This window comes from Carassius carassius, chromosome 12 (assembly GCF_963082965.1).
Source record: "Carassius carassius chromosome 12, fCarCar2.1, whole genome shotgun sequence".
Classification (NCBI taxonomy): Eukaryota; Metazoa; Chordata; class Actinopteri; order Cypriniformes; family Cyprinidae; genus Carassius; species Carassius carassius.
In genome coordinates, this window is record NC_081766.1 from 16,205,414 (window position 1) to 16,229,887 (window position 24,474).

General features: G+C 36.9%; 1 long non-coding RNA gene across 1 annotated transcript; it reads right to left on the reverse strand.

The window, feature by feature from the left end:
* Window positions 1-10,385: 10,385 nt before the first annotated feature.
* Window positions 10,386-11,357, reverse strand: LOC132154217 (uncharacterized). Its single transcript, XR_009437114.1, has 2 exons — window positions 11,220-11,357; window positions 10,386-10,608 (listed from the first exon to the last, which is right to left on the reverse strand). It is a non-coding gene; the product is annotated as an uncharacterized LOC132154217 (long non-coding RNA).
* Window positions 11,358-24,474: the final 13,117 nt, after the last annotated feature.

Here is a 24,474-nt window from a genome sequence, read left to right on the forward strand (position 1 = left end):
CTCTCTTGATGCTTTTGTGTGTGCAATTAAAGCTTGCGCCACAAAGGGATGTGTTTGTTAATGACATCTAGCATTTAAAAGCTGTCATTCCTTTGTCACCACTGAGAATTTGTTGCATGTACTTTACATAAACTTAACCTAACAATGCAAATGATCTGAAGGGGAGGCGCTGTTTGTTTAGTTTGGGTTATTCTGAGCTAATCACTTCCAAGATTAGGTAGATGAACAGATCTGTGGAGGTAGAGGGGGAGATTTTAGAAATTCTTTCCAGATATTTTTTATTTTTCCATGCATAGCTAAAGCGGCTGGAATGTCTTGGCTGTATCAAATAACAGGTTCTTTAGTTGAGGGTAAAATAAAACATGCCATCCTTTTCACTGGCCACCAATTAAACACAATCAAGCAATTTATAGCTATTCCAGCCATTCACTTGTAATTACTGGCTGCACAATCTGTCCAAAGTGCTGTAGGGTGCAACTTTCAATAATAAGTCCCTGACCCCTTCAATGCTGAAAGCAGCCACCAGTAACGCGAAGGATCATTTCAGTGTAACTGTATGTTTCATGTTACTCACACGGAGTACATAAGAATTTGGCGGCCACAAAATGTCATTATTTTTTTAGTTTGTTTCTGTGATGTTTAAGGTTGAACATGTACAGATCTAAGTGACATAAATTGAGATTTATTAAAAAAATAAAATATTTTATTCCTTTATACTTTATAGAGCTGAAATATATATATATATATATATATATATATATATATATATATATATATATATATATATATATATATATATATATATATATATATACGTATATATATATCATTAATTTAATAGGTATTGGCCAATAATGGATTTTTAATTGTGCTTTATTCCTTACTTTTAAATTTACATTACCTTTACATTCATCTAACATTCACTTAATGTTATAGTAAAATGGTAATAATTTAACAGTTAAATGTGAACTTTAAAAAAATCTCAAAATAAATATTTTTTTTTACCATACAACATTTTTGTTTGATGCCTTTACTTTTGTAATGACTGATTGTAGTGTTTTGATTTTTATTTAGTCAAGTCAAGTTCATTCATTAACAACTCACAGTAGTGTCGTTATTCACCTTTTGTCAGTTCAGTCTTGATTCAAGTCATTTCAATAACTGTCAATGTTTCCAAATCCATCTTATGAACAAATTTGATTCAACTATAAAACAGAAGTCAATGGTGTCATTATTCAGATCAATCTTGTTTTATTCTCATCCGATAAAGCCATCAAAATAATGATGTTGCTGAAAATTAAGGGTCTTTTTAAACCACAACCCAGCAAGCCAAAGACGACAGTGGCAAGAAATCAGACATCATCTACAAAATAAATGTTAAAAAAAAATCAGCTTTTCTATATTATTATTGGTATAATCAATATATCAGTTCAATTAAATATCTTATCTGTTTTGGTAAGAAGAAAAAAAGGCATCAGGGTCATTTTTAAATCCTTTAAAATCTCAGAGTTCTCTCCAGCTCTGAAAGTGAAGACAATGATAATTCCGGTTTTGTTACATACTTTATCACTTTCCCTTTTTTTTTTTTTTTTTTTTTTTTTAAACAAGTTTGCCATTTGGATTCCCCATGGTCAAATTTTCTCACTTGTGAAAACTAACTTTCAGCTTCACATTACTCCCAACCCATACACACACACCAGCGTAGCCAAAGCTACCTTTAAGGCTGCAAAATCTCCCCGAATGTCTCTGAAACATAAATCAATCTTATAGGTTTATCAATTGGGAAAGTCACAGTTTGGAAGATGGAACCTTTTTTTTTTTTGCACTCTCTCAACAATAATATTTTGTTTTAATAAAAAAGTTACAATTAAAAAAATAAAAAGTTTAAATGCTCCTCTAACTTCATGTGATAAATCCTTTTTGCATACTTTTTTTAAGTTAATCTTATCTGACTTCATAATTAAATCCCAAAAGTAACTTTGAATTCATTATAATATATAGTATAGTACGTATGGGGTGCTCTGCTGAAGGTCTAAAGTCAAGGAACCTTGAGTGCCTGGAGTGCCTTATCTTAACATCTACTTGTCACTCATGTGACTCACCCAAACAGCTAATTAGAGGCAGCCGAGCTTGGTCTGTTACCAGGCAACAGCAACAGGGGGTATTGGTGAGATTAGGAAGCTGGTGAGCACCAGGCTCTAAATCAGGTTGTAGGTCTTCAGCACGACTGTTTCTCTGAATCACACCTGCAGGCTCTGCAGCTGAGCACTCCTGCGGTGAGGCAGGAACGCAGTCATACAGCCCCTACACCTTCTGATGGTGTTGGGGCAAAGGAAGAGACACCTCTGCTCTCTGTGAACAGAGTCTTACTATACTGCTGTATATAGGATAAGACCAATTGTAGTCCTAATAATAAGGTTCTTAACTAAAAGTGTATATGGTATATTCAAATATTATTATGGAAAAAGGGGGTCATGCAACTGAAAAACACAAAGTATTATTATTAATGAAAAACGTATGTATTCTGATGATTTTAGAAAATCTGTCCTTCTGAGTTCAACCTACCTTCTAGAACAGGGGTGGGGAACATTGATCCTGGAGAGCCACTGTTTAGCTCCAACCCTGAGAAAAAAACTAAACTGTATCCTAAAGACCTTGATTAGCTTGTTCAGGTGTGTTTGATTGGAACTAAACTCTGCAGGGACACGGGCCCTTCAGGATCAAAGTTCCCCAACCCTGTTCTAGAACCTTCTAATTACTTATTAGAACATAAAATACCGTTTGTAAATATAACTGTTGCCACATATTCAGTTTAAAGGACTGATATAATAAAGAGGAACCACTTTAACAATGCATTTCTGTTTTTCGCATTGTAATTATATATGCAGATAAGAACAGAAACATGCGATGAGAAAATTAATGTCAATTTGGATTTCAGGCAGACTTTAAAAAAATGACATTAATAAGACATAAAGAACATTGGAATATTACTAAATAATTTACAGTCCAGAGAACTGATTATTTCAATAATTATGGATGATAAAAAAAACAAGTTAGATGCTTATAAACATCATGGATTGACAATAGTGCACAGTGCTAAAAACAAATATTCATTTCACATATTTACATCTATTCCTGTATAATGTCTCATCTGATTTGTTGTTTTCATAAGGAAGCTCAAATCGAGGTTGTTTTTAAAGCAATAAATTAGCCTCTCTCTGTGCACCATATTCCCACAGCCAGAATATAAATTGTATTCATTAGGACACTATTCAACAGTTTGAGAGAGTTTATTTTTTTCTTCATAAGAACAGTTATGATTCATACACCAGAACCTATGTGCTAGAATCAGGTGCTTTATTATTATTATTATATTGACATAAGCCATTCCATAATTCTTTTTTTTTAAGAGAAAGTAATTATCATGCACTTAATTGGGAGCAAAACAAATATTTTGCAATACAGTGAGACACAAATAATAGTAATAGTAAATGAAACATCTCATAAACCACAATTCATGATGTGATTTAGAAGTTGTGTCTAATGTATTTTCCCAATTTTTTTCAAAGCTCACAAAATTTCCTACTTTGTGTAATCATATGCCTACTGTATATAGATGTTCCAGATGTATCTAGATGTGATTTTGCAAAGCAGACAAAGCCACTCAATGGATCTGTTTCTTACTGAATCCGGGGGGCTGTGCTCATCCATTTTTTTTAAATAGCAAATTAGTTACATCACATCCATGTACAGTACCTGTTGCTAGTTGGTTTCAGATGTCATTGGTGGGAAGGACTTTCTCATTCTAACAAGCAGACAGCATTTGATTGGCCAGAAATCTGTGTAGTGCAGGATCAGTCACAATTATATTTAGCCCATTTTCCTGAAAGAGAAAAATTGTACGGTAACACTTCATAATAACTTTCAATTATAAATCATTAACAAACTTTTTATATAACATCTTTTTATTTTTATAACATCTGTTAAATTAATTTGTAGATTTTCCACAAGTACTTGATCATATGGAATTGAAAGTTTAATGACATTTGTAAGCATTTTAACTTGAAACATTAAATAATGATTTATTTGAACATTATCCAATGTTACTGTTAGTAAGCAAACATTAACAAGCACATTAACTCACATTTATAACTCTTTGAATATTTATTAACTTATGATCCATTAAGCATTATATAATGTTTGTTAGTTATTTATTAATGAAAGTGTTACCAATTGTAGCCTACATAAATGTAAATATTAGGATCACACTAACATCTAAATGACCTAAAAGCCACAAAAGCTCTCATTTTGATCAGATTGAAAGCTCTGAAGAGTTCAGCTGGACCTGAGGGAAGAGGACTCATCCCTGTTGCTCTCCTCTGCCCTCCTTTGCCTTTTGAGGCTAATTAAAGCGAAAAGCAGATTTATGGGTGGGATCCCTCTTGTCACTTCATGTTGGCAGTCCCACTTGTGACTTTCACCTTGAGGGATCTGTGCCTGTTAGTAACAAGTCCTCCCAGCAAATTATTCCCAACTGTTTGACAAACCACTCCAACCTGCTGCAGCGCTGTCAATTCCTTGAAGCTAAAAAAAAAAACACATCCCACCAGTGTGGACTCAACTCTGTCCTGCCCTTTATCCCTGACTGAACAAAGCCAAACTATAAAACTATAAAAAGTCTGGCATATAATTATTAGAAGACACTAAGTTGTAATTATGAGAAAGTCAAAAGCATGTCATACTAAGTCATAAAAATTCTGACATTAAAAAAACATGACAAAAGTCGAAATTATGACAAAAATCATCAATAAAAAAAAATCTTATAATTTCAACTTTTTAAGTCATAACTTTGTCTATGTCATAATTTTGACTTTTTATCTTATAATCATAACCTTGTCTATGTCATAATTTTGACTTTTAATCTTATAATCATGACTTGGTATGTCGAAATGTGATCATTCATGGTTTATAGCCTTCCAGACAAGGCTATAAACCAGCCTTGTATGTATAATATGTATGTATAAAATAAACTTGAATTGAATTGAATTTTATTACTCTTTTGAATTCACTTTTATTTTTCTATTTTCAGTTTTCAGTTTAATTTTAGTTAAAGTTTGCATTTGTATAAGTATTAGTTTTTCAAATATTGAACATATTTTACAAATATTTCTATATAGCTTTATTTCAGTTCTAGTTTTGTATTTAAACATGTCCCTTAGTTGCCAAGGCAACATTTCTATGTGTTCATCTAATATTTACACTGAATTTTATTTCACCTTTAATTCAGTTACTGAAAATGATTTTTAACAGTTTTAGTTAACATAACAACACTGGACGTGACATACACATGCAAAGATGAATGGTGAAAACCTGAAATTACCTGCCAATTCAGATAAAGCCACAGTATTCAGGTCTAACATACTGAATCAGATAAGACAAAAACGATTTTTAACACAGTTTTGTACTTTTGCTATCATAGAAATACTGTTTGCCAAATAATTTTCCGGAGTGCACTTTTTAAAAGATGCCTATAAAGCAAGTATACAGTGTCAGCTAAATAGTTAAGTCTTTTCAATCCCCTAAAACAGTTGACCAACCTACTCCTGCTCAAGGGGAACCCTGTGGATGCAGGCAGTCTGGATGGATGAGGCATTGACATGATGACTGACAGCCATACGGAACAGATATGAACACACTTCTCCATCAACGTGGCAAAAAATGCATGTGTGTGTGAAATCTGTAGATGTGCATTTGCACATCTTGTGTGTGTGTGTGTGTGTGTGTGTGTGTGTGTGTGTGTGTGTGTGTGTGTGTGTGTGTGTGTGTGTGTGTGTGTGTGTGTGTGTGTGTGTGTGTGTGTGTGTGTGTGTGTGTGGGTGTGCACACAATATGACAACCTGGACTCCTGAAATGAGGTGACGAAACGTGTTTGTCTGTGTGAAGGCATATTTTCTGCAATATTCTTGGAGGCCTTTCCTCCCCTAAGATTCTCTTTTCACACTTTGCTGCACAACACATCTGCATCCAATGACCTCACTTAATGTCTCACTCAAGCAAATAAGATTGCAGAAGAGAAGAACAAAAGACCCATCACTCACAAAAAGGGACGCTTTTGTCTCAGAGTTATTTGACAGTGTGTAACGCATCCTCTGAGAGAGTCTCAAGGTAACTGATTTCTTTAAATCCCATTTTCCCCCCATTTCAGCCATTTTCTGTGGTCTACTAATAGAATTAAATCAGACCAAAAAGGGGAAGGGTCCTGTGGAGGTGTTGTCAAGGTGCAGTCATCAGCATGCATTAGCAGACCCTGAGAGGATTCTTTGTGCACGCCTCATCTACCATCCTCCTTCAAGGGATTAACAGACAGACAGCAATAACCAGGGAGATTAACACAAAGGATGGTCACAATTAGCCCTCAAACTGTAAACATCTTATAACACAAAATGCGATTAGGGGCCTTTGCCGAACATGGAAGTCTTTACATGCTTCATTAATTGTGGATGTACTACTTCCGAAGTTGTTTGTGTAGCTTTATTATTAGTTATTGTATATTGTATATAAATAATTTAGCGTGCTTGCTTGTTTTCTAAATCCCAGTATCCCAGCTTGAGCTTTAAAGCGTGCCTTTGTAATGAGGAAGAGTAATTGATGGACACTCCCTATAAAATTGTTTTAGTAAACAAATCAAAGTAAAAAGTACTGGCACTACTCTAGTAACATGAGCTTTCACCTGCCATGGTACTGAATTATTACAATATTCATGCACCATAGTATTTCTATAAGTAATTCATAGATTATCATGGTACTACATGGCATTGTCATGGTACCATGTCCAAAAAAAAAACAGTGGTCCTTTTGTATAAACTATACAGTATCGCCAGCTATAATAAAAGTATATACTGGATGTATATATATTTTGTCTATTTTAAGGAAAATAGTTCCTAAGAATGTCAAAGCAGAAGGAACTTTTAGGGGCCATTCACATAGCACATGAACAATTCCTTCTGCTTTGACTTTCTTAGGAACTATTTTTCGTTTTTTATTTTAAATACGTGAGACGCGGGCAGTGAAATGGGGGAACAACAAGTTGAACATGAGTGCAATGCCCAGACAACTAGCTCTGACTTGCCTCAACACTACTGCCTGGATGTTTCAAGTATACCTATTAAGACCTCGATTAGCTGGTTCAGATGTGTTAGATAGGGTTGGAGCTAAACTCTGCAGGACACCGGCCCTACAGGACCGAGTTTGGTGACCCCATATCCATTAAAACAATGGAAAATATCACACTGGAATGCAAACACAAGTTGTGTGCACGGCCTCTTATGTGTCACTGAGAAAGTGACAGCAGATTCAGCAGATTCATTCCTGAATTAATTGAACAAATCAGTTGAGTGAATGATTGAAATGATTCATTGATAAAGGTGGTTTCTTGTCGCAGAAGACAACACTGGTATGTTGAACGACAAGCGGAATGATACAATCAGTGAAAAGTCCCACTGTTGTTGAACTTTGCTTTAAATGCTGTATTATTATATCATTTTCACACATCATTTTCTTGTAAAAATGATTTGCATTATAATACTGGCATTAATGCAGCTGTTTAAAATAGATTTTGATCATAAATTTCATACTTGGTTTGTTCAGAATTTTCGCCTTAACAAACCTGGATGGAATGATGTTGGACATCAAAGGCTTAAAATATTGGTTGATTCTTGGAATCAGTAACGATCACTAAATCTTCTCTTCATCAAATATAAAAGGTGACAGAAAGATGTCCGATTTGTTCCTCGCTTGTTCGGAAAGGTACCTCAAAGAGTTCGAGGACTCAGATTCACGTCTGTGTTCATCCTTCTCATTACAGGTCCAGACATTTTCATCACTATACTTAAAAGATGTTTCGCTTTTTCTATTTTAAAGCTTGCAATGAAAGAAATATAAGAAAAAAAAACATTTGTTAGTTCTGTTTTGAAAATAAAGGAGCACATAACATTTGATTTTTGGCAAGGGAGAAAAGTATAAAAAAAACTGACTGATTCGAGATCCAGCTGAAAAATGTATTAATTTATTTCAATCAGAAGCTGTAATCTGATTGGACTGAATTCAGTCCAGCTTTGTTCACCTGTTATTTCTGTTTTTCTATTTCTTAACCTCATTTCTCCAGCAACTTGTCAGCATTTATATAATATCTGCCATGTCTTTCAAATATATAATGACATACTGTACATTACAATCATACCAAATAATTTACAAACACTTTTTAAACTTATCCAACTAACTTTGTCCTGCTAGCTTCAGTGCCTCAGAGTTGTTCAAAGACTGTTCCTTTCCAAAAACCAAGTCTTCTTTTACATTCTCCATTCAAAAAATATATATATATAAAATAACAGGGTTCACATAGCAATGTGTGCTATGCTAAGTCAGGACTGAGGTAAAAATAAGAGTTGGTCGTTTTTGAAAGAGGAGATAAAAGAACTCCTTGAATCTATCCCTCTTCAGCAGAATCACATTCCTGACAGATGTGATACTGTACCTCTTGTTATTCATCCCCTTTTTGTTTCACTCCATTCATCCCCCTTACAGGAGCAGAGCTACATGGCATGTGCCAGTTATTTTCAGACATTAATATATGCATTTTAAAGACTTAGCCTTCATTTGAAGAATGCAACAGTTACCCACACTGAGATATCAGAGAAACGTTTGAAGTGAGTGCTCTCCTGCCCGCCTTTGTGTTCTGGGCTTGTAATATGGATGAATAATGTATCAGGGATTAGAAATTCATAATGCTCTTGTTTTCACCTTTCATGAAGCTTCCCCCTCTCACATATCCCTGCGCTGGCCTGTGAGTAAAATCTCATTATGGCAGATTCCCTGAGGTGGGAAGGCCCAGGCCTCGGGAAACGGGCTGGACGGCAACGGGAGACTATATGGATGATGGAAGCTGGAGGAGAAGAAAACTTTTAATCACCTTTAACCAAAACCATTTCACCAGGGAAGGCAGGATGTATTGTAGGCTGGAAATTAAAAGCACAAAAAACAAACAAGCAGAGTTTGTTCCTCTCTTCTGATGCCGTTGGGTTGGCGTTTAATGCTTCTAGGGAGAAAAAAAATTAAATCCTGCTAAGCAAAAAAAAAAAAAAAAAAAAAAAAGATGTCTGTGAGGCACATAACCATGAGCTGCTGTGAACATGTTTATAGGAAGTAAGAGTCTTGGTGATGGGAGCTTAGCTGCTTCAACAGCTTCTGCAAGGTGTTAGTGATCAGTTTACACCACGATTTACAAACCAAGATTGAACCCATGGGCAGGGCTTACACAGAATTTTCACACGTAAAAATGAAGAAGAACATGTCTCGCACAACATCTACAAAGCAGTTTTGCCTGGTAATGAAGAATATCCACAGGGCATTTCTTTCAGGATATTTCATAGGATATGCTGATTAGAGGTGGGAGAGAAAACCCTGTAGCTAATATTCTCGAAGATCATAATTTTACAAAATGCAAAGAAAACTGTCGGGTAAAATCTGTCAATGTCAAATAGCATTAAATATAGCAAACTGTTTTATGCTCACCAAGGTGGGTTATAATTATTATTATTATTATTTAAAAAGATGGTGAAAACAGTAATATTGTGAAATAGTATTATAATTTAAATGCCTATTTTCTATTTAAATATATTTGAAAATGTCATTTATTCCTGTGATGATTTATTCCTGTTTTCAGCAGCCATTGCTCCAGTCTTCAGTGTCACGTGATCCTTCAGAAATCATTCGAATATACGGATTTGCTGCTCAAACATAATTTCTTACTATATCCGTGTTAAAAACAGTTTAAGATAGAATTTTAAAATAAACTGAATTTAAAAATAACAGCTTTTATATAAAAAAAAAAAATTCCCAACATTGTAAACTTTTGATCAACTGAATGCATCTGAATAAAAGTATTAAAGCAGCATGATCCAGAAAAAAAATCTCTTTGATAGATTAATGTTTTATTATATTGTCCCAAAATTCAATCAGCGTCTACCTAATGGTTGTTTTCTGCATTCACGTGAATTCTAAATGATATTTTTTTCAGCACTATTAAGACCAAAGTCTTTTTTTTTTTAAGGAGCAACATTCAAAGTGAGCTTTCGGAAGCACACTTTATTCCTTTAGGTCACCTTTTGCATTTTACTGTACTGGTTTGGAAATAAATGAAATCTGTCTCTTAAGGAATACCTCCATCTCTTCTCTGCAAGAGTTTCTTTTGTTTTGACCACATAAACCCCAGTAAGGAGTGATAAGATCCTACTGAGAGGAGTTCAAGGGGTGTAGGAGATGAGCAAAACAGTGGGGGTTACAGATGTTTAGTGAGAGATTTATTAAATTAATAAACTCTTACCTCTGTGGAAAGCTCTGATATATTTATTTCATTCTTGTAGTTATTTTCCTAAAATACTAGTGCTATAAATACATTATAGGACAGACTACAGAGCCACCAAGTATGGGGCAATGCTTGTACTTTGCAGAAGTTGCTGCTGACTTGCCCAGTTTCTCTCATAGAGACCTGCAGGAAAGAGGGTGGTAGGTCACTATGGAAACCTGGGATATTTCATGTCTGTAAGCCACCTAGGGATGAATGAAATATTAAACTCAAAGACCATTCAGCAAACTATGGGTATTCTAGTACCCCAACTTCTAGCCAGAGTGCTCTATAGCTGCCTTAATTTGTGGTTATACAAAAAGATAGAAAAAAGAAAGAATTTATTGATCTCTGATGGGAAAACTAACATCCTACAAGATGGTTAAAAGAAAAAAGTCAATGAAGTCTTTTATTCTGTTACTGTAAACATACAATTTCATGCTGTGTTTTTCTCTCATTTAAAGCAACACAACAAAATGCCTTTCCCTTTTTCTAACAACTGTGAGGATGTAAAATTGAAAGAGAATATAGTTGGCTCAGAATGTACAAATCAGCTCAAATTAAAATAGATTCCAAGTAGACAATCCATCCTTATTACCGTGACCAAGGAGAATAGATTGAGACGATCTAAATGAAGGAGTTATAGTCAGGAGGAGACACCTAAAAACTGGATTAACAATTACTGTGTAACGCTTAGCCCAGCTTAAATGGGATCTGACTTTCCTATGTGTTAAATGAATGACAAACTGGAAATACGGTTTGGTGTATTATACAGGTTCACAATAAAAGACTTTAAAACATCACAATAAAACCATACCCTTAAAACAGACCAAGAATTCCCATGTGTTGTTGAGTCCAGCAGTGTTTATACACAATCCAATCTGAGTGAAATCCAAGTGGCTGTAAGTGTCCGGAAAGGTAAATCCAATAAAAGTAACTGTTAATGGCCTCCATGTTTGTTCCTCTTCTTCTTCTTCTTCTTCTTCGTTGATGTTTAACGGCGGTTGGCATCCAACATTAATGGTGCATTTCCGCCACCTACTGTACTGGAGTGTGGACCGGAGATATCTAATTAACTAACTTAAAAAAAAAAAAACCTATTGTAAGAAATAACTTCCAACGATAATACTTATATCCTTTCTGCCAATCTTGTTTCCTTTAAATATCGAAATAACAGTGTACTCATATCATTTAATGGTTTCCCCAGCAACTCTTCAAGTGAATTTCCCTGTCCCCCTAACCTTTTCTATTCTTAACCTCATCTCATTGACCACCACCCTACTAGATCAATTGCTTCCTGGACTTTCCTAACTGTATAATTTATATTCCTCCCCCTTTTCCACATAGCCCCGTCATCAGCAAACAAAGATCTTCCAATCCCAGGCCCCACCTCTGAAAATACATCATTTATCATGATGGAGAAGAGCAAAGGACTAATCACACTTCCCTGGGGGGTCCCATTCTCTATGAGGTAACTGCCAGAAATTTCATTCCCTACTCTCACTCTTATAGATCGTCCATACAGGAAATCCTTCACCCAGTTAAATGCCCTACCTCCTATACCCAATTTATCCAGTTTAATCATCAGCCCCTCTTTCCACATCATGTCATATGCTTTCTCGACGTCAAAGAAAACTGCTACCACTGTTTCCTTATTAACTTGTGCCTTCCTTATTTCATCTTCCAAGCATATTACTGGATCCATTGTTCCCCTCCCCTTCCTGAATCCACTTTGACATGATACAATTAATTCCCTCTTCTCCAGAAAATAAACCAGTCTGCCTGTTACCATACGTTCCATAATTTTTCCCACATGAGATGTTAAAGCAATTGGCCTATAGCTAGTAGGTTTTGTCGGATCCTTCCCTGGTTTCCTAATTGGAACTACAACTGCTTCCTTCCAAAACTTTGGAAGCTGTCCTTCCTCCCAACTTCTGTTGTATAATCGAAGCAGTCTCCCTAACGCTACCTCACCCATATGTGCAAACATTATATAACACATTTTGTCTTCTCCTGGCGATGTCAGACCTGCTCTAGCAATTGCTCTCTCCATCTCTGCCTTAGAAAATGGAGCACTCAATGCATCACCCACTTCCTCCCTTTTTTCCAATACCCCAGGATATTCCTTCAATGTTATTTCCCTTCCTTTCTTCCACTCACCCTCCAAGTTGTCAGAGATTATTATTGACACAAAAGCTTTAGCCATCATCTCTGCCTTCTCTAAGTCAGTAACTGCCTTCACCTCCCCACTGACCAGTACAGGGTAGTTCCACTCCCTCCTTATTCCACTCATCTTCTTAATCATCCCCCACACTTCTCCCACAGGCGTCTGTCTTCCTAATGAGCTGCAGAATCCACGCCAAAATGTCCTCTTAGCATGGCGTACATTCTTTCTTACCACTGCTTGCAATCTTTTTATATTGGATTAAATGCTCAAAATTATGAGTATGTCTCAACAACCTGAGAGCCTTATTTCTTTCTCTTATTGCTTCAATACATTCCTGTGTCCACCATGGAACCGCTTTCCTTTCCTTCCTCACCCCAGAACTCTTAGGAATAGTTTCATCCGCCACTTCTTTAATAATATTTTGAAAAATATTATACTCTTTATCACTCTCCATATCCCTAACCTCCCCACCTAACCTTTCCTCACATAACTCCTTAAATTTGCCCCAAATAGCCTTAAATACCTATCTCCCTCTTCCCTCTCCAGACTGTTTTTCTACCCTCATTCTAATTTTGCACAATATAGGAAAATGATCACTCCCTACTGTCGACTCCTCCCATACCTCCCATTCACAAATCCTTGCTAAATCATTAGATGTGATGGTAAGGTCTAATGCTGACTCCTTTCCTGAACCCATTTCGATCCTCATTCCTCTACCATCATTAATACACACCAACCCTTTTAAATTCATTAACTCCTCCATCACCCTCCCATTTTCATCTACTCTCTTTCCCCCCCAAAGCGGATTGTGGGCGTTAAAATCTCCACACCACACTACCTTTCGTCCTCCCTGTCCTTCTACTTCTTCCATTAAACCAATATCCAACCTTTTACATGGATTGTAGAAGTTGATTATCACTACACTCTCCATTCCCACCCATACCTCCACCACCACATACTCCAGCTCCTTCCCTAGCCCCAGGATTCTATATGGCATCCCCTGTTTAAGAAACGTAGCACACCCTCCTCCACATCCTGTGCTTCTATCTCGACGGACACCCACATACCCCTGTATCACAAAATCCAGACTAGGCCTAAGCCAGGTCTCTTGAACACAAATAACCTCTGGTTTCTGCACCATTTCATCAATAACGCGTTTAAACTCTTGCCCATTTGCAACCAGGCTTCTGGCATTCCAATGTATTAAAAACACCATGATAAATATTAACCAACCCATGATTCCTGACTAGACTGATGATTGAGATCATCTCTCACTGTTTCCCATGTCAGCCCTGTTACATCCAAATGTCGTACTGCTGCCATCACTATCAGCTGTATTCTTTCTGTCTTTGACTTTACATCCGCAGTACCATTAATCACACCAGCAATAAATGTCACTAATTTCCTAACATCCACCTGTATCATATATGCCTCATTCTGTCTCGCTTGTCTTGCTTCATATCCTACATTATCCTCACTGCTACCCCCTGCTGTCTGATTCTGAACCTTTTTAACTGCCTCTGCATATGACACTTTCTGTCCCACTCTCATTTGCTGCACTTGCACCGCTTCCTTCATCATTGAACACCCTCCATAAGCCACGCTGTGTGCACGCCCACAATTACAACATTTAGGTGGGACACCCTCCCCACACTGACCATAACTATGGTTTCCTCCACATCTGGCACATCTTCTGGTTTCCTTGCACATTACCGCTACATGTCCAAACCGCTGGCAGTTATAACATCTAAGTGGTTTGGGCACGTACAATCTCACAAAGTAGCTCATATATCCAATTGTTACTTTCTCTGGAAGGACCCCTCCTTCAAACTGTAACAAAACTGACATACTATCTTCCTTGACGCCATCTTTTGTTGTTTGTAATCTTTGTGCACTCATTAGAGTACCACCTCTTATATTATTCTTAATCTCTTCCATCTGCACACACACCGGTATACCTGTAATCACCCCCTTATTCCATCTTTTCCCTCCCTGATATTTAACAACGCTTACTACCTGAAATTGTCCAACCCTTTCCAGCTTCAGTACCCTCTCTCTTTGCTCCCTATCCTTACATGTGACCACTAAACTGCCATTCCTTATCATCCTTGCTGCAACTATATCACCTATCGCATTCTTTAATGCCGATGTCAATCTTACCGGATTTACACCTCCTACTCCGCCTTCCTCTCGAAAATTGATAACTACTTTATTTTCGTCAATATCACGATCCTCTAGTATACATACCTCACTTTCCTCATCACTCATTTCCGAACTACTACCTACTCCTAGTGTGTTAGCCTTCCTTTTCTTAATCAAGATTTCATTTCCACTCCCTAATGTTACCTGTTTCCCCTTTCCACTTTTGCTCTTCTCTCGTCTTCCTCCACCTCCACCTCTTTCCTCCATCTCCAGTCCAGTCACAGTTAAGGATGGCTGAAGCGAAACAGTCGTTCCGAAGCTTTGCGAGATCCCGAAGCGCAGATGTGTCGAAACACTGATCCGAAGCGTGATTCGAAACACCCATGTCACGTGACTATGACCAAACGAAGCCTCGAAGTGTTTCACTAATTGTTTCATCAGGTGTGGTCCGCCGAATCAGCGTTTGTTTGGAACGGTCGGGAACAGACCACACAATCGCACATCTGTATAAAAGTGAAATAAACGCATTTTGACCTCGTGGGTTTTTGTGAGAGGAGTTTGACTTTGAGATAGCGGATTTTTGGTGATATAGTGACATAGTGCGATTTGATTAGTTATAGGCAATTTAGACTTACATTTAAATTTACACAACACATTGACTGAGAGGCTAGAGACAGACAGAGTATACATATAGTGACACATCAATAGATACATAGATATAAATATATATAGACAGCTAGATTAATAGATAGATACATGCATATATAGATAGATTACAGATACATATATAAATACATATATTATAGATAGATACATATATAGATAGATTATAGATACATATATAAATACATATATTATAGATAGATACATATATAGATACATAGATTATAGATACATATCTAGATACATAGATCGATTCATATATAGATAGATAGATTTGGATAGATAGATAAAATGGAAGCTCCCCAGAAGAGATGCCGTACATCTGTGGTGTGGGAGCATTTCCATTTAGAAACCCCAAATAAAGTGAGATGTGTGTATTGTGATCGGCAGCTAGCCTACTGCAACAATACATCATCCATGATGCGCCATTTGAGGAGCACTCATCCTGCCATTTTGCAGGGTGCAGAGGATGGCATTCCCCCTGTACCTAGGCCTGCTACTGACACTGCTGGGCCATCTAAGCAAGGTATGCATTGTTTGGGATATAATTATAATTGAAATATAATTACAACCTTTTGGGACACTGTTTATAAAGTTTATAAGTTATATAAAGCACTGATTATAAACACTGGAAGGTTTTCAAATAATGAACCAGTAGGCTATACTTTTAATAGATGTGCACTAATTGAAGCTGTATTTTTCCAATGTATTTGTCTGAAAGTATGTTTTGTCTTCTCTTTTAAAAGTCAGACAGAGGGAATTGGATGAGGCTCTTATAAACATGGTGGTGAAGGATCTGCAGCCCTTCACCATCGTGGACGATGAGGGATTCAGGGCATTTGTGAACAAGCTTGATCCAAGCTATGTCCTCCCATCCCGGAAGGTGCTTAAAATAATGGTCAGCGAAAAGTACAACAAAGCCAAGGAGAAGACAATGGAGGACCTACAAAAGGCCGAATTTGTTAGCCTTACAGCTGACATGTGGTCCTCCATTAATATGGATGGATATCTTGGTGTGACTTGCCATTACATAACACCAGAGGCAAAAATGGCAACTGTTGTACTGGGTGTAAGGAGGTTTTACCAAACCCACACAGCCCAGCATCTCATGGAGGCTAAAGCCTTGCTAATGGCTGAGTGGGGAATAACCTCCAAAGTTCAGTGCATGGTGACTGACAATGCATCTAACATGATCCTAAGTGCCCAGCTACTCCACCTTCGCCATGTCCCATGTTTTGCTCATACTTTAAATTTGATTGTGAAAAAGGCACTAGATCAAACCCCAGTCATCAATGAAATACGCCAGAAGGCCAGAAAGATAGTGGGGTTGTTCAGATCTAGCTGCAAAGCAAAGGACAAGCTTGTGGAGATGCAGAGCTTGAAAGGAAGACCAACTCTGAAACTGATACAGGAGGTTGACACGAGATGGAACAGCACATTTGACATGCTACAGCGCTTGTATGACCAACGTGAACCAGTGGCTGCTGCACTTTCCAACTTAAACAATGATACTGCTCCCCTGACAAGTATTGATTATGACATTATTGAACAATCATTGTCAATACTGCAACCATTCAAACTCGCAACAACAGAGATGTCAGAGGAAAAGAGAGTGTCTGCTTCAAAGCTTATACCACTGTACAGGATGTTGCAGCACAAGCTTGCACAGAAAAAAGGAAATGCAACGCAGGAATCAACTGTTCAATTAGGTAGGCCACAATGACCATACTACCCATGTGATTGGCCATAACTGTCATATTATTGTCATTATTATAAATATGTGTTTCTCCTGTTTTGGCTCATAGGCTCACATCTGCAAGAAGGTCTGCACTCCAGATGTGGAGGTTATAAGAGTTTTAGAGCCTTGGCACTGGCTACACTGCTGGACCCAAGGTTCAAAAATGTGGCATTTGGAAATGCTGCCAAAGCCCAGGAAGCTGAAAAGCATATCACACTGGAGTGTGCTTCACTGATGCGTTCAAACACAAATCCTGGTGAGCAGTTTCAGTCTGTGTTATGTTATGTAATCTGAATCATGTAATATAATATATCCTTCATATATGCCGTCAGTTTAGAATTTTTATTCAGACCCAGAAATGTCAACATCACACCCATCATCATCATCATCACCATCAACATCAACACCAGTAGAAACACAGGACAGTTTATGGGAACTTTTTGATACTCGCATCCATCAAACCAAGATGATACACAATGCTACAGCTGATGCCACAGTGGAAGTGAAAGAATACATCAACGATGCGTATTTGCCCAGAACTCATGATCCACTAACTTATTGGAAAGAGAGAGCAGTAATCTTTCCTCATTTGTATGTCCTTGCAAAAAAATATCTTTGTATGCCAGCAACAAGTGTCCCTTGTGAGAGGATTTTTTCAAAGGCTGGAGAAATTATCTGTAAAAAAAGAAGTAGGCTAAGTCCTTCCACAGCAGATAAATTAATATTTTTGAATAAAAATCTCTAAAAAAGTGAGACATTGTGGCTTGATTTCTTTTATTAATATTCATTTTTCATGACCAAAATAACATTATGCACAGTGAGGAGCCTATAGGTTACAAGCTTCACATATTAGAACATTATAATAATAAAAAAACAACACATTTTTTTAATGGCTCGTCAAGGTTGTTTCAGATCAACACCTGCAAGTGACCACTAGGTGTCACCGTTGAGACGGGTGTCGGATTGATTCGAAGCCTCGAAACAATATGGCACATTTGGTTCAACTGTTTCATTGGTTCACGAGGCCTCGATTTTGCCATCACTAGTCACAGTACAGCCGTACTGAACCACCGACACCCTGTCATTTCCTCCATGTTTGTTTTTCATGCTGCTCTTCTTATAGTGCTCCTGCTTCCTGCCAGGTGACTGATCACCTGACAGGCAAACTATACAGTTCTTAAAGACATACACAGACTAAAATGGTTAAGAGGCGTAAAATGGACCTAAGAACATGTAAACCAATTAAAACTTTTACATAAAATTTTACATATAATACATAAAATCAATAAACATGTCCCTTGTGTGACAGTGTCACAACTGTGCAGTTGCTGTAATCATAAGTTTTAATCATGAGTTGGATTCAAGTTCAGCATTGTTGTTAAATAGCACCTTTTAAAATCATTGTAAGACACATTTATTTTTATAATTTTCCTCACCCACCTCAAATCATGGAACAGAATGACATTTGATATTGTGTATAATATAAGTACACTGTTAATATCAATGTTTTTTTTTAAACAGCTGCATTCAAACACTCTCAAATGGGAGAAACTAGCAGTGGGTGCAAATTTTGGTGATTAAAATTAGTTTTGATTCAATCCTGATCAGTTCAGGGTTGCTGGACTGGAGCAAGCCTTTTTCTTATTTCTCAGTAGAATTCCAGCAGTCTTGCTAATTTCTTCTCTATCTACAGGATTAGCACACTGGGGGAGGCATATAAAAAATACTGATGGGATTAACATTCACATAGTCTGTGTGTTACCTTGGTACTACCTTGATACTTTTGAGAATGTTCAAAATAATCTTCATAATATATGCATTTAACAGCATTTTCATGAAAGCGTCTGCTCACTTGCTAGCAGCTCATACTAAAGATTTACCAGAAACATACTTCTGTGATCCTACATTTTTTATGTTGGATGCATGTCATCTCTAGCACTTACAAACAAATTGAACCTGTCCATCACAAGATCTGAAAGATCCCGCCATTTTTATTGGTGGAACCTCCAAATTGAACTATGATTTATGATATAGTCCAATGTAATCTCACTTATGGGGGAATGTGGACCAGCTTTAAAGGGTTAGTTCACCCCAAAATGAAAATTAAGACATAAATTACTCACCCTAAAATCATCCTAGGTGTATATGACTTTCTTCTTTGAGATGAATTCTGTTGGAGTTATGTAGCGAATCGATGCATTTTTGTAAGAAAAATATCCATATTCAAAACATAATAATCACTTTAATCTAGCTTCTGCTCACAGTTGTAAAACAGAAGCAGTTCCAGGGGAATGACGTATACTCTGTATGAATTTCTTTCTTCTGTTGAACACAAAAGAAATTCATACTGGTTTGGAGCAACATGAGAGCGAGTAAATGATGACTGGCTTTTCATTTCTGGGTGAACATGTCAATCAAAAGAATGTTATGTGTTAGAGAACTTAAGATTTTCTTCATAAAATAGAGTAAATGAATTGAGAGCAATGCATAATATAGGATGAAATTAAACAAACAATCAATATAAAAGAATAAAACATTATTAACGTAATTAACCTAGATAAAACAAAAACACATAAATGCAACTATCCATAGTAAATTCACTGGTGGAGCAGCAAATCACTTCGGTCAACAGAATTCACCTATAAATGGCCTGAGTTCAAATCATGATTATTGTATTTTATCAAATGGTAGTGGTGCTACTCTGCTTCATGTTTAAACTCCACTTTATCTGTGCAAAAGCTGCAATAAAGCATGATGCAAAATCGTCTGTAGCCTAGTCTGTACAATGTCTAGCATATTTTATTGATTGAACTCTCAGGTGACTGTAGAAATGCACATAGAGTCTGACTCCTCATACAAAACAAAAGTGGAGTTTGAATGAACAACAGCTTGGAGATGCACAACGATATAATATATATATAGAAAAATAGACATATAAATAGTAGCATGTTGTATATTCAACTATTTATGCTCAGAACAACAGCACTTTTGCTTGTGTGATTTTGATTTTGATAAAAATTAATTTGTTTTTATTTAATTAAATTCTGCCATTTAAAATATGCAAAGGTTTAAACATTAGGTTCTGAATTAAAAGCAAAATATCTAGAGTGGCAGTTAACAGGTTGGTTCATTATTAATGTAGTACCTGTTCGTATCAAGTGTAGCTTACTGTTGGCCATCTGTTATGTAAAAAATAAAGTAGATGTTTTTAGGTCATGGGCCTAATGTTACTCTGCTATTGCTTTTCAGGCTGAATGCCATGTTTCTCTGACCTAATAGCATAGCTTGTGTAAATGATTAAAGGGTTAATGCAGCCATGGACAGCTTTAGATGGGTGCTGAAGGAAAATGTGCTGCGGCAGGCTGAAGGGTTAACGGCCGACTGCTCTTTTCCAGTGGGGGGTTTCTCATTTGCCTTTTCCCTGTAGTAATGCAAGCTGAGCACTGGTCAGTGATGCCCACTGGCTCTCATTAAGAGATGGCAAATCATTATGGATCCCTTCCATTCCTGCAAAGCTCCCCTAAACCTCTGGCGGCTCACGGCTGTGAGCTATCATTAGCAGATGACAAACCCTATTAGAGTGCCCCCTCTCTGGGCTGGAGTGGATCTGACAGGCCCTCTTTAGCCTTCAACCAGTTCAAAAGCACAAAAAAAGCATAAAAAATCATTTTGGTAAATACTTATACAGACACTCAACAACATTAAGATATTTCCATACTATCAAATATGTGCACAGTCTGGTTTATATAGCCACCTTATTTTGCACAAAGCTTCCGGTCATCAGCTTTCTGTTATTTTTACAATGCAAAAACAGCCTGTTATGCTGCTTAATATTGCAAACTAGTATTTCTTGTCATATGACTTTAATTCACTATCATATTCATAAACCCACTGGTTTGTAGCACAAATAGTTTTACCATTTACTGCACTTATTCTTCTAGTAATAGAGCAGCTAATGAATCATAAGTCTTACACATTCATGGAAAACAGCTTCTCCATTACAAAATAAGATGGATAGAGTCTTGCAGTACATAAGAACGACATGCTTTTTTCTTCTGGCTTTTTTCTTTAATTCCTTATTTTTTGGCATTAGCTATTTAAACTACTTTTCCTCAAAAGTTGGCATGAAAGAATGGAGTACAGGTGTATATCAATAAATTAGAATGTCATGGAAAAGTTCATTTATTTCAGTAATTCAACACAGATTGTGAAACTTGTGTATTAAATAAATTCAGTGCACACAGACTTAAGTAGTCACAAACTGATCACCTCCATGCCACGCTGATTTGAGGCAGTAATTAAAGCAAAAGGAGCCCCCACCAAGTATTGAGTACATGTACAGTAAATGAACACTTTCCAGAAGGCCATCAATTCACTAAATTTTATTTCATTTTATTGGTCTTAAGTATTCTAATTTGTTTAAATTGGTGGGTTTTTGTTAAATGTGAGCCAAAATCATAACAATAAAAAGAACCAAAACTACTTCAGTCTGTGTGCATTGGATTTATTTAATACAGTTACACAGTTTGAGTTGAATTACTGAAATAAATTAACTTTTTAATGACATTCTAATTTATTGAGATGCACCTGTGATTTTGAATTGTGAAACTGTCTTTGTGCAATACGTAATAAAGCAATGCATGAAACTCTAGCTATCTCTCTGTTTTATTTTAAAATTTGTAGATTGAAAACCTTGTTAGGAAAAGCACCCCCCCCCCCCCCCCTCCCAATTTGGATTACTTTGACTTCACAGTCCCACCCTGACAGCCCACCACCCTGCACCAGGTTTTAATTAGAGCTATTTGGTCAGGACCAATAGCATTGCTTTCTCAATCCCCGCAAAGTCTTGCACGTCTACTAATTTGAAGGGATCTTGATGCCTGCGGGACTTTTATATCCTTCCAGGCAGGAGTGTGCAACGCATACCCACTTTCATGTGGAAAACTTCACATGTGAGAAAGAGACTTAGTTGCTAGTAATGTTGCCATTATTGAACCTCAGAGAGGTTTTCAAATGGGCCCTCAGACAGCATCAGTCTGTTTAAGTCTGGATTCAAGTGTGTGCAGCAGCTGTGTACAGTCTAACCCTGAACCAATAAAGACTGTGAAGCCTTGTGTGTAAACTTTGTGATTGTGTGTGTGCATGTATGTGATGAGAGAGGGGGACTTACAAAGCTTAATGCACAGCTGGGGTAAATTTGCTCCAGGGGCAATAGCGAAGAAGGCCTGCTGTTGCCAAAGTGAAACGCATGGAGAGCCTGTGCAATGAAGTGTGCTTCCGTCTGGAAGTAGGGCAGTGGCTCAATGAGGCCTGGACCTGAGAGACCATCTCACCTTGGCTGGAGAAAGCTGTTATGTTACAACCAGGGGATTCACACAAATATGTTGAGAGTGAGCCTGCTGGGAAACTATTACCTTTGTGGTGTCCTGATTGCTTTGCAAAAAGCAATCTTGTTAGTAGGCTCACTTACATTTTTAATGTGCTGAAATATGTCATGAACAATGTACCTTCAGTTGATCATAAATCATAAATCAAGACGAACACCATTATTTTCATGTTAGAATCGATAACTTAGCTGGTGCAAGCTGTGTTTTGTAAAAATGAGTTTGCGATGTGATACAAGAGATATGAAAGTAGCTCTGGTAACAGTTCTTTGTAACACAAGCACAGGGGCAACCCTTTGTAACTTGTGTAACGGTGTCAGCCGCTTTCAGTTATTTTTGCTGTACATGAACATTCTGTTATGGTGCTTGATATTGCAGTTTGTAATCTGATATCATGTTGTATTAATTTCTTATCATACAAATTAACAAACTGGTTTGTTGCGCAAATGTTTTTAACATTTATTGCACTTTGTTTTTCTTCTATTTATTTACCCATAGCAACTTCGGTGAGATTTCATCAGAAGTCTCACAGGAAATAGCTTATTTCCATGTTGAAAAATAAAGTTGTCATCGGCAGCTGCTATTAGTAGGAAATATTTGACTGCTGACCCTGTTGAAAAAAAAACCCTGCATGGTTAGATATGTTTTAATCCATGACTGATGGTTTGAGCTGATTTTATCTGGTCTCTGGTTTAAGCAACTAGCTCCTGCTCAGGACCAGCTATAGGACCAGCACATGACCAGTTTAAACCAGCTCATGACCAGCTAAGGACCAGCTTAAACCAGCAGCTATGCTTAAAAACATATCTAACCAGCATATGCTGGATTTTTCAACAGGGGAAAGCTGGAACTGAATAAAGAAGAATATTTCAGAGAGTAAAAATATGGAAAATACTGTACAATTAACTTTTATATTAAAACATCTGGTGGAATAACTAAAAGAACCGAAAGTTGAAAATATACTGAGAAATTATGAATACATCTATAAGAATGTCTGTTTCCCCAATGCATTGCCCCACTTTCAGAGGTCTTGCTCATTCTCCTGGGGGTCACTTTCACACTATAGCATAATCACACATGGCAGGTAGACATTGTCATCAGCAAAAACCCAGGTAATGCCATCACAATTGAGTGACAACTACATTCGTTTCACTTCTTTTCTTATCTCTACCTCTCCATCATAAATCACTGGATTTTTTTTCTATGGCCTGTCTGTCCACACACTCAGTCCTGTGTTCATGGTCACCTCATGGGATCCGAAAAACTCGGAGGATGGGAAATAAGTAAGAAAATTAGTCTGTGTTATCTCGATAGGATGTAGTGCAAGATTGTTTTGCCCAACTTCATGGAGCTTACATTCTAGATGCTGTCTGACAGTCTAACACCATGAGATGGCCCGTGAATCAGACTTTTTCTTTCTTATGTTTGAACAGTTGTTTAATGAATGAAGATTAGTTTGGAAATACAATTACAAAGTTTAAAGAAGCATGATCTTTATTGATTCTTGTGGGGAAAATATGTTCTACATCTTTGCCTTAAAGTTTTAAAAAGGAAAATATATCCATTTCATTACATTTTTACTAAATTTGATCAAAATTCCATTATTCACACACCAAACCACAAAACAATATTTCATATATATATATATATATATATATATATATATATATATATATATATATATATATATATATATATATATATATATGCACATAAGAAAGATTACTGCCAAGTCCTGACAGAAGCAAGAGATTAATTTAAAAAAAAAATTAACAAAAAACCTTCTACAATGACCCAGATAAATGATAAACATACAGTGACTCTAAAGCGCTCAGCACTTCACAGTTCACTTGTTCTTTCTCTCGGTGGATTGGGAAGCAGCGCCAGTGCAGTGATGGAGAGATTGTATGTGTTATACTGACATCCAGCGGTAGGCAACTGCATCAATCAACGTTGTTTACTTCCATATTAGGGTCGA